This window comes from Coregonus clupeaformis, unplaced genomic scaffold (assembly GCF_020615455.1).
Source record: "Coregonus clupeaformis isolate EN_2021a unplaced genomic scaffold, ASM2061545v1 scaf0676, whole genome shotgun sequence".
NCBI classification, from domain to species: Eukaryota; Metazoa; Chordata; class Actinopteri; order Salmoniformes; family Salmonidae; genus Coregonus; species Coregonus clupeaformis.
Window position 1 is genome coordinate 127,501 of NW_025534131.1, and position 10,000 is coordinate 137,500.

Genomic DNA, 10,000 nt, shown 5'->3' on the forward strand with positions numbered 1-10,000 from the left:
TAGGCTACAGATTAGATAAGTTACGATGAACTTCACAGGGTTGGTGAAACCATAGAGTTTATTTAGGCTACAGATTAGATAAGTTACGATGAACTTCACAGGGTTGGTGAAACCATAGAGTTTATTTAGGCTACAGATTAGATAAGTTACGATGAACTTCACAGGGTTGGTGAAACCATAGAGTTTATTTAGGCTGCAGATTAGATAAGTTACGATGAACTTCACAGGGTTGGTGAAACCATAGAGTTTATTTAGGCTGCAGATTAGATAAGTTACGATGAACTTCACAGGGTTGGTGAAACCATAGAGTTTATTTAGGCTACAGATTAGATAAGTTACGATGAACTTCACAGGGTTGGTGAAACCATAGAGTTTATTTAGGCTACAGATTAGATAAGTTACGATGAACTTCACAGGGTTGGTGAAACCATAGAGTTTATTTAGGCTGCAGATTAGATAGGTTACGATGAACTTCACAGGGTTGGTGAAACCATAGAGTTTATTTAGGCTGCAGATTAGATAAGTTACGATGAACTTCACAGGGTTGGTGAAACCATAGAGTTTATTTAGGCTGCAGATTAGATAAGTTACGATGAACTTCACTGGGTTGGTGAAACCATAGAGTTTATTTAGGCTGCAGATTAGATAAGTTACGATGAACTTCACAGGGTTGGTGAAACCATAGAGTTTATTTAGGCTGCAGATTAGATAAGTTACGATGAACTTCACAGGGTTGGTGAAACCATAGAGTTTATTTAGGCTACAGATTAGATGAAGTTACGATGAACTTCACAGGGTTGGTGAAACCATAGAGTTTATTTAGGCTGCAGATTAGATAAGTTACGATGAACTTCACAGGGTTGGTGAAACCATAGAGTTTATTTAGGCTGCAGATTAGATAAGTTACGATGAACTTCACTGGGTTGGTGAAACCATAGAGTTTATTTAGGCTACAGATTAGATAAGTTACGATGAACTTCACAGGGTTGGTGAAACCATAGAGTTTATTTAGGCTACAGATTAGATAAGTTACGATGAACTTCACAGGGTTGGTGAAACCATAGAGTTTATTTAGGCTGCAGATTAGATAAGTTACGATGAACTTCACAGGGTTGGTGAAACCATAGAGTTTATTTAGGCTACAGATTAGATAAGTTACGATGAACTTCACAGGGTTGGTGAAACCATAGAGTTTATTTAGGCTGCAGATTAGATAAGTTACGATGAACTTCACAGGGTTGGTGAAACCATAGAGTTTATTTAGGCTGCAGATTAGATAAGTTACGATGAACTTCACAGGGTTGGTGAAACCATAGAGTTTATTTAGGCTGCAGATTAGATAAGTTACGATGAACTTCACAGGGTTGGTGAAACCATAGAGTTTATTTAGGCTGCAGATTAGATAAGTTACGATGAACTTCACAGGGTTGGTGAAACCATAGAGTTTATTTAGGCTACAGATTAGATAAGTTACGATGAACTTCACAGGGTTGGTGAAACCATAGAGTTTATTTAGGCTGCAGATTAGATAAGTTACGATGAACTTCACAGGGTTGGTGAAACCATAGAGTTTATTTAGGCTGCAGATTAGATAAGTTGCGATGAACTTCACAGGGTTGGTGAAACCATAGAGTTTATTTAGGCTGCAGATTAGATAAGTTACGATGAACTTCACAGGGGTTGGTGAAACCAAGAGTTTATTTAGGCTGCAGATTAGATAAGTTACGATGAACTTCACAGGGGTTGGTGAAACCATAGAGTTTATTTAGGCTACAGATTAGATAAGTTACGATGAACTTCACAGGGTTGGTGAAACCATAGAGTTTATTTAGGCTGCAGATTGGATAAGTTACGATGAACTTCACAGGGTTGGTGAAACCATAGAGTTTATTTAGGCTACAGATTAGATAAGTTACGATGAACTTCACAGGGTTGGTGAAACCATAGAGTTTATTTAGGCTGCAGATTAGATAAGTTACGATGAACTTCACAGGGTTGGTGAAACCATAGAGTTTATTTAGGCTGCAGATTAGATAAGTTACGATGAACTTCACAGGGTTGGTGAAACCATAGAGTTTATTTAGGCTGCAGATTAGATAAGTTACGATGAACTTCACAGGGTTGGTGAAACCATAGAGTTTATTTAGGCTGCAGATTAGATAAGTTACGATGAACTTCACAGGGTTGGTGAAACCATAGAGTTTATTTAGGCTACAGATTAGATAAGTTACGATGAACTTCACAGGGTTGGTGAAACCATAGAGTTTATTTAGGCTGCAGATTAGATAAGTTACGATGAACTTCACAGGGTTGGTGAAACCATACAGTTTATTTAGGCTACAGATTAGATAAGTTACGATGAACTTCACAGGGTTGGTGAAACCTAGAGTTTATTTAGGCTGCAGATTAGATAAGTTACGATGAACTTCACAGGGTTGGTGAAACCATAGAGTTTATTTAGGCTACAGATTAGATAGGTTACGATGAACTTCACAGGGTTGGTGAAACCATAGAGTTTATTTAGGCTGCAGATTAGATAAGTTACGATAAACTTCACAGGGTTGGTGAAACCATAGAGTTTATTTAGGCTGCAGATTAGTAAGTTACGATGAACTTCACAGGGTTGGTGAAACCATAGAGTTTATTTAGGCTACAGATTAGATAAGTTACGATGAACTTCACAGGGTTGGTGAAACCATAGAGTTTATTTAGGCTGCAGATTAGATAAGTTACGATGAACTTCACAGGGTTGGTGAAACCATAGAGTTTATTTAGGCTACAGATTAGATAAGTTACGATGAACTTCACAGGGTTGGTGAAACCATAGAGTTTATTTAGGCTGCAGATTAGATAAGTTACGATGAACTTCACAGGGTTGGTGAAACCATAGAGTTTATTTAGGCTGCAGATTAGATAAGTTACGATGAACTTCACAGGGTTGGTGAAACCATAGAGTTTATTTAGGCTGCAGATTAGATAAGTTACGATGAACTTCACAGGGTTGGTGAAACCATAGAGTTTATTTAGGCTGCAGATTAGATAAGTTACGATGAACTTCACAGGGTTGGTGAAACCATAGAGTTTATTTAGGCTACAGATTAGATAAGTTACGATGAACTTCACAGGGTTGGTGAAACCATAGAGTTTATTTAGGCTGCAGATTAGATAAGTTACGATGAACTTCACAGGGTTGGTGAAACCATAGAGTTTATTTAGGCTACAGATTAGATAAGTTACGATGAACTTCACAGGGTTGGTGAAACCATAGAGTTTATTTAGGCTACAGATTAGATAAGTTACGATGAACTTCACAGGGTTGGTGAAACCATAGAGTTTATTTAGGCTACAGATTAGATAAGTTACGATGAACTTCACAGGGTTGGTGAAACCATAGAGTTTATTTAGGCTACAGATTAGATAAGTTACGATGAACTTCACAGGGTTGGTGAAACCATAGAGTTTATTTAGGCTCCAGATTAGATAAGTTACGATGAACTTCACAGGGTTGGTGAAACCATAGAGTTTATTTAGGCTGCAGATTAGATAAGTTACGATGAACTTCACAGGGTTGGTGAAACCATAGAGTTTATTTAGGCTGCAGATTAGATAAGTTACGATGAACTTCACAGGGTTGGTGAAACCATAGAGTTTATTTAGGCTACAGATTAGATAAGTTACGATGAACTTCACAGGGTTGGTGAAACCATAGAGTTTATTTAGGCTGCAGATTAGATAAGTTACGATGAACTTCACAGGGGTTGGTGAAACCATAGAGTTTATTTAGGCTACAGATTAGATAAGTTACGATGAACTTCACAGGGTTGGTGAAACCATAGAGTTTATTTAGGCTGCAGATTAGATAAGTTACGATGAACTTCCAGGGGTTGGTGAAACCATAGAGTTTATTTAGGCTACAGATTAGATAAGTTACGATGAACTTCACAGGGTTGGTGAAACCATAGAGTTTATTTAGGCTACAGATTAGATAAGTTCGATGAACTTCACAGGGTTGGTGAAACCATAGAGTTTATTTAGGCTGCAGATTAGATAAGTTACGATGAACTTCACAGGGTTGGTGAAACCATAGAGTTTATTTAGGCTACAGATTAGATAAGTTACGATGAACTTCACAGGGTTGGTGAAACCATAGAGTTTATTTAGGCTGCAGATTAGATAAGTTACGATGAACTTCACAGGGTTGGTGAAACCATAGAGTTTATTTAGGCTGCAGATTAGATAAGTTACGATGAACTTCACAGGGTTGGTGAAACCATAGAGTTTATTTAGGCTACAGATTAGATAAGTTACGATGAACTTCACAGGGTTGGTGAAACCATAGAGTTTATTTAGGCTACAGATTAGATAAGTTACGATGAACTTCACAGGGTTGGTGAAACCATAGAGTTTATTTAGGCTGCAGATTAGATAAGTTACGATGAACTTCACAGGGTTGGTGAAACCATAGAGTTTATTTAGGCTGCAGATTAGATAAGTTACGATGAACTTCACAGGGTTGGTGAAAGTGCCACGGTGATCTTGATGCTGCTTTTGAATAAATGCAGAGGGTCTTATTCTGGTGACGCGAGTGATCGATGCTGTTTGACAAATAAAAAATATTCTTATTATATTCTTTTGTTTTTGTGACAAAACTATCGGTAGAGTTGAAAATGGGATGGAAACACATTGAACATTAGATGTTTATTCAGGACATGAAAACTGAAGAGAAACAGTACTACCTAATCACGCACATGCTATATAAAGTGTATCTAGTAGTCGTGTTATATAAAGTGTATCTAGTAGTCGTGTTATATAAAGTGTATCTAGTAGTCATGTTATATAAAGTGTATCTAGTAGTCATGTTATATAAAGTGTATCTAGTAGTCGTGTTATATAAAGTGTATCTAGTAGTCATGTTATATAAAGTGTATCTAGTAGTCATGTTATATAAAGTGTATCTAGTAGTCGTGTTATATAAAGTGTATCTAGTAGTCATGTTATATAAAGTGTATCTAGTAGTCGTATTATATAAAGTGTATCTAGTAGTCGTGATATATAAAGTGTATCTAGTAGTCATGTTATATAAAGTGTATCTAGTAGTCGTGTTATATAAAGTGTATCTAGTAGTCGTGTTATATAAAGTGTATCTAGTAGTCGTGTTATATAAAGTGTATCTAGTAGTCGTGTTATATAAAGTGTATCTAGTAGTCATGCTATATATAGTGTATCTAGTAGTCATGTTATATAAAGTGTATCTAGTAGTCATGTTATATAAAGTGTATCTAGTAGTCATGTTATATAAAGTGTATCTAGTAGTCATGTTATATAAAGTGTATCTAGTAGTCGTGTTATATAAAGTGTATCTAGTAGTCATGTTATATAAAGTGTATCTAGTAGTCATGTTATATAAAGTGTAAGCTGTTGTTTTCTCACATAAAAAAATTATACCCTACTTATACTTTGATCTATAAAATGTCACCACGACTAGCTACGTTAGTTTTTACCACTTTACACATGTATTTTGGGATTCCTCTGTGAACGTAATTTGCCTGATGATGTGCTTGTGGTCATCATACAAGTGCATGTATGCCGCGTTCAAGACAACTGGGAATTCGGAAGACTTCAGTGGGTTCAAGACAACTGGGAATTCGGAAGACTTCAGTGGGTTCAAGATAACTGGGAATTCGGAAGACTTCAGTGGGTTCAAGACAACTGGGAATTCGGAAGACTTCAGTGGGTTCAAGACAACTGGGAATTCGGAAGACTTCCAGTGGGTTCAAGACAAACGGGAATTCGGAAGACTTCAGTGGGTTCAAGACAACTGGGAATTCGGAAGACTTCAGTGGGTTCAAGACAACTGGGAATTCGGAAGACTTCAGTGGGTTCAAGACAAACGGGAATTCGGAAGACTTCAGTGGGTTCAAGACAACTGGGAATTCAGAAGACTTCAGTGGGTTCAAAACAACTTGGAATTCGGAAGACTTCAGTGGGTTCAAAACAACTGGGAATTCAGAAGACTTCAGTGGGTTCAAGACAACTCGGAACTCTGAAAAAAACAGAGCTCAGACTGGGAAAAATCGTTTTGAACGGTCATCCAACTTGGAATTCCAAGACAAAAACTCTGGCATCTTTCTAGAGCTTCGACTTTTCCGACCTGAAGATCACTGACGTCATGATTTTACCTCGTTTTTTTCAGTTTTCTTGAAAGCTCTGTAAAGGTAATTTGCCTGGCAGGAGTCGAAAGAGGTGTAGAGCAAAAATAATTGAGATTCTCCCACAGTCCACCACTTCTTAGCCAATGATCCGGCTAGAAATTTGATGGGGGGGGGAACCCATATTTTCCAATATCTAACCAATCAGAATACAACTTTTACGCTCTCTAGTCTCCCATTGGCTAGTCTGTAGTTTCGGTGGATAAAATTGTGTGTGTTTTAACTGTAGGGGTGATGTTAGTGTGTGTTAACTGTAGGGGTGATGTTAGTGTGTTTTAACTGTAGGGGTGATGTTAGTGTGTGTTAACTGTAGGGGTGATGTGTTAACTGTAGGGGTGATGTTAGTGTGTGTTAACTGTAGGGGTGATGTTAGTGTGTGTTAACTGTAGGGGTGATGTTAGTGTGTGTTAACTGTAGGGGTGATGTTAGTGTGTGTTAACTGTAGGGGTGATGTTAGTGTGTGTTAACTGTAGGGGTGATGTTAGTGTGTGTTAACTGTAGGGGTGATGTTAGTGTGTGTTAACTGTGGGGTGATGTTAGTGTGTGTTAACTGTAGGGGTGATGTTAGTGTGTGTTAACTGTAGGGGTGATGTTAGTGTGTGTTAACTGTGGGGTGATGTTAGTGTGTGTTAACTGTAGGGGTGATGTTAGGTGTGTGTTAACTGTAGGGGTGATGTTAGTGTGTGTTGACTGTAGGGGGTGATGTTAGTGTGTGTTAACTGTAGGGGTGATGTTAGTGTGTGTTAACTGTAGGGGTGATGTTAGTGTGTGTTAACTGTAGGGGTGATGTTAGTGTGTGTTGACTGTAGGGGTGATGTTAGTGTGTGTTGACTGTAGGGGTGATGTTAGTGTGTGTTAACTGTAGGGGTGATGTTAGTGTGTGTTGACTGTAGGGGTGATGTTAGTGTGTGTTAACTGTAGGGGGTGATGTTAGTGTGTGTTGACTGTAGGGGTGATGTTAGTGTGTGTTAACTGTAGGGGTGATGTTAGTGTGTGTTAACTGTAGGGGTGATGTTAGTGTGTGTTAACTGTAGGGGTGATGTTAGTGTGTGTTGACTGTAGGGGTGATGTTAGTGTGTTTTAACTGTAGGGGTGATGTTAGTGTGTGTTAACTGTAGGGGTGATGTTAGTGTGTGTTGACTGTAGGGGTGATGTTAGTGTGTTTTAACTGTAGGGGTGATGTTAGTGTGTGTTAACTGTAGGGGTGATGTTAGTGTGTGTTAACTGTAGGGGTGATGTTAGTGTGTGTTAACTGTAGGGGTGATGTTAGTGTGTGTTGACTGTAGGGGTGATGTTAGTGTGTGTTAACTGTAGGGGTGATGTTAGTGTGTGTTAACTGTAGGGGTGATGTTAGTGTGTGTTAACTGTGGGGTGATGTTAGTGTGTGTTGACTGTAGGGGTGATGTTAGTGTGTGTTAACTGTAGGGGTGATGTTATGTGTGTGTTAACTGTAGGGATGATGTTAGTGTGTGTTAACTGTAGGGGTGATGTTAGTGTGTGTTGACTGTAGGGGTGATGTTAGTGTGTGTTAACTGTAGGGGTGATGTTAGTGTGTGTTAACTGTAGGGGTGATGTTAGTGATGTGTTAACTGTAGGGGTGATGTTAGTGTGTGTTAACTGTTGGGGTGATGTTAGTGTGTGTTAACTGTGGGGTGATGTTAGTGTGTGTTAACTGTAGGGGAGATGTTAGTGTGTGTTGACTGTAGGGGTGATGTTAGTGTGTGTTAACTGTAGGGGTGATGTTAGTGTGTGTTAACTGTGGAGTGATGTTAGTGTGTGTTTTAACTGTAGGGGTGATGTTAGTGTGTGTTAACAGTAGGGGTGATGTTAGTGTGTGTTTTAACTGTAGGGGTGATGTTAGTGTGTGTTAACTGTAGGGGTGATGTTAGTGTGTTTTAACTGTAGGGGTGATGTTAGTGTGTGTTAACTGTAGGGGTGATGTTAGTGTGTGTTAACTGTAGGGGTGATGTTAGTGTGTGTTAACTGTAGGGGTGATGTTAGTGTGTGTTAACTGTAGGGGTGATGTTAGTGTGTGTTAACTGTAGGGGTGATGTTAGTGTGTGTTAACTGTAGGGGTGATGTTAGTGTGTGTTAACTGTAGGGGTGATGTTAGTGTGTGTTAACTGTAGGGGTGATGTTAGTGTGTGTTAACTGTAGGGGTGATGTTAGTGTGTGTTAACTGTAGGGGTGATGTTAGTGTGTGTTAACTGTAGGGGGTGATGTTAGTGTGTGTTAACTGTAGGGGTGATGTTAGTGTGTGTTAACTGTAGGGGTGATGTTAGTGTGTGTTAACTGTAGGGGTGATGTTAGTGTGTGTTAACTGTAGGGGTGATGTTAGTGTGTGTTAACTGTAGGGGTGATGTTAGTGTGTGTTAACTGTAGGGGTGATGTTAGTGTGTGTTAACTGTAGGGGTGATGTTAGTGTGTGTTAACTGTAGGGGTGATGTTAGTGTGTGTTAACTGTAGGGGGAGATGTTAGTGTGTGTTAACTGTAGGGGTGATGTTAGTGTGTGTTAACTGTAGGGGTGATGTTAGTGTGTGTTAACTGTAGGGGTGATGTTAGTGTGTGTTAACTGTAGGGGTGATGTTAGTGTGTGTTAACTGTAGGGGTGATGTTAGTGTGTGTTAACTGTAGGGGTGATGTGTTAACTGTAGGGGAGATGTGTTAACTGTAGGGGAGATGTTGCTGGGGATCGGAAGTCTCCGGTGCGAGAGAGGCAGGTTGTGGTGGCCAGAGTCAGAGTAGGGCAGAAGGTGTTGTATGCTGAGGCAGTGAAGAGAGTAGAGGAGGATGGGGGGGTCAAGGGTCAAGGGTGAGGGGATCCTGAGAGGATCCCAGTGAGTAGTAGATCTGTGCCAGCGCAGAGGGATTAGGCCAACGAGTGATTTTAATGCTTCGGTAAGGTTGGCTTCTTAGCGTTCATAGAGACGGTTATAAACTGTACCAAATAAATGGAATGTAAATCACAGAAAATAGATGCTGTGGTGGCAGGCTGCAGAGATGTATTTGGGTATACGAAATCTGACTTCAGAAGAGTTACAGGGTGTGTCGAGGGGTGGTGTACTCATCCAGGCCGTTGGCATGGTGCAGGAGAAGATAGGTTTAAAGCAGTGGAATGGGGTAGTGGGTTTTTAATGAGTGTAGGTGGTGGTGTCTAGGGCTACATTTCACTTTTCTTAGAGGAACAAGACTTAATGAAGAGAATTGAATGAATCGTGGTCCTCTGTAGCTCAATTGGTAGAGTGCGGCGCTTGTAACGCCAGGGTAGTGGGTTCGATCCCCGGGATCACCCAATACGTAAAAAATGTATGCACGCATGACCTGTAAGTCGGTTTGGATAAAAGCGTCTTGCTAAATGGCATATTATTATTAATAATGTAGGTCGGCCGTGACTAGCCCTCACACTCCAGCACAGTAGGTGGCGGTGTATTCACTTAACAGTTGGATGCGATCCGCCAAACCAAATTCCAGAGAAGAAGAAATCCGAGTCTGTAGTTGTTTCAGCCCGGTCAGAGTTCTGGAAATGCGTGGTCCTGGTGGCGATGTTACACTAGTTTGTTTTCTCAGCATATTTCTCATGTAATAACGGCGTAAAAGCTTCCGCCAAAGTCATACCTCGTACGTGGACAAACCGTAAGAACATATTTACCGATTTGCAACATTGCCTAGTCACGAGAAATGCCCGTTGCGTTTCGTGTCAACGTATTCGACACCCCGTATCGGCTAACGGGTTGCTAATCAACTAGCTAGCTAACGTTAGCCACGCTAACTATCTAGCCTGTCGGCTCAT

The 10,000-nt window shown here is 39.9% G+C and overlaps 1 protein-coding gene across 1 annotated transcript in view; it reads left to right on the forward strand.

The window, feature by feature from the left end:
* The first annotated feature begins 9,693 nt into the window (after nucleotides 1–9,693).
* The window catches only part of LOC121561278 (RNA demethylase ALKBH5-like), a 3,155-nt gene continuing 2,848 nt past the window's right edge, over nucleotides 9,694–10,000 (forward strand). Inside the window, 1 exon segment of the mRNA XM_045216314.1 lies at nucleotides 9,694–10,000. This exon segment is cut by the window's right edge and continues 545 nt beyond it. The gene's annotated coding sequence lies outside the window, so the exon portion shown is untranslated.